Below are 2,065 nucleotides of genomic sequence, written 5' to 3' on the forward strand. Positions count from 1 at the left end.
ATAAAGAGAAAAAGCTACCTCCTAAACAGCGTCGTCGCGACGATAGGAAGCCACGTTCCTCATCCGCACGAGCTGGCTCCGAAAGGCGTCTATGCACCTCGCCATCGCCGTAACCACCTTGCGCGAGAATTGTTAAAGAGATAAAATCAGTAACCATATAAGAAATATATGAACAAACAGCAAGTAAATAGCTCACCCGAGTCTGGCGGCGAGGGATAGATCCTTCAACAAAGCGCTGATCCTCGGGAGCCGGAGGGATCATCTCCTCAATAGGCCCGTATATCCCCTGATAGTGGATGGACATACGAGGGGGCACGAACTCAGTAGGCTCAGTCTGGTAAAAAGCAAATCAAAGTGAATAAAATATCGCTTGGGGGCTACTTAGCGAAAAAGATAGAATAGGGGCCGGAGCTAACAACGGCAGCAACTCCTCCTCATAGCACTGCCTTGGGATAGCATGAGATTGCCAAGGAATACCAGCAGGCGACCTCTTCGACATGCTAAGCAGCCTCGCGTCATTAAACACGTGGCGTGGCAGAAGAGTAGGGACGACAAGAATCTATGAGGAGTGCTGAATAGCAACTCGCCTTCTATGTACACCGCCGCCCCATATGTCCCAAGGAAGTAGTGACGCTCAGCAGTATACTGCGCAGCCTGCCTAGGGATAACCAAACCGCCCCATGGCCGGTATAGCACCTTAGGCTCCTGCAAAGAATGCTTATGAGATAAAGATCTACCAAAAAGCGATACAAAGATGTTATTTATGCAAAAGATCATACCGAAAGGATCAGCTCTCGAACACGGGCAGTAGTCGCCCGGTTATTGTAGCGGCCTCCCCAGCAAGCGCCAACAAGAAACTCGCGTGTATACCTCTACGACTCTCCAGAAGCCAGAAAGAGCGATGTCTCCCATATAAGACCGGTGTCGACAAGAGTCTCGCAATGCGCGCAGAAAGTCAGCATAGGCCAAGCTAGCCCAATCATAAGTCCTGATCGGCTGAAGATTGCGGACAGTAGGAAGGTAGTAGAGTATCACCCTACTACCCTTGTCAGGGGAAAACGTCCCTGACAGCAAAATAAGCGCAAAGATGCACACCCTCTGCTCTCGGGTGGTTGCATCGTCCTCAAAAGCTATCGCCAGAGTAGACCGACGAATGCACTTGGAGCTGAATCGTGATGGCTCCACCTCAGCACGGGCCTGAACATCAATCGGACCCAACAGCTCATCAAGCTCAGGAGAGTAGACGCTGAAGTCAATATGAGACTGAAGTCGGCTAGGGTGACCATCATCTCACCCCAAGGGAAGTGAAAAGTGTTGGTGGTCTCCCAGAAGAACTCCACCAAAGCACGAACCACGCGGTGACTCTCTCCAAAAGAGTACATGGCATGCGTTGCCCGAAACAGGGAAGTCAGGCCATAAGACTCCCAGAGAAGTCGCAACCCCTCATCGATGCTGAAGGACGTGTTGTACAGCTTGCCCAGGGTGTCGTTACCCGAGTCGTGTCAGCGCGTCCTACCAACAATAATCCCGCGACGCACCCTCTAGAAATATGGTGGTCAGGGGCAAAGTACAGTGTCCGCTCATCCCACTTGGGGAAAGGACCAAGAGAAGTGGACGGGTCGGCTTCCTCCTCAACGGGCTCATGCCCCCGTCGTGTGTCTCGGACCGTGAACTTGTACCTCGTTGTCTAGCCATACTACATTGTGCAAAATTGATAAAAATTAAGTTTCTATAGTATCTAAGGTTCGCCTAGCCACATGATACTATGTTCGCAAAAAAAAAACAGAGTACGTAGTACTAAAAAAGAGCACAATTTCAATTCAAGCACATACGGCATTTTTCAAGCACCCAAACAATTTCTTGCAATATTATGATAATTATTGTGACAAATTGGACAAGAATTGCTAGCAAGAACATCAAGAACGAGCCACATTGTATTCCCGACCTTAAGGGGGTCAACAATGGTAAATTATTCGTTTCTTCACCAAATTGAGTCAAACAAGTCTCAAAATACTCCCAAGGCAATATAAAAACATAATCAATCAATTTCATGGAATAAAATTTG

This window comes from Chenopodium album, chromosome 4 (genome assembly GCF_948465745.1).
Source record: "Chenopodium album chromosome 4, dcCheAlbu1.1, whole genome shotgun sequence".
Taxonomy (NCBI): domain Eukaryota; kingdom Viridiplantae; phylum Streptophyta; class Magnoliopsida; order Caryophyllales; family Amaranthaceae; genus Chenopodium; species Chenopodium album.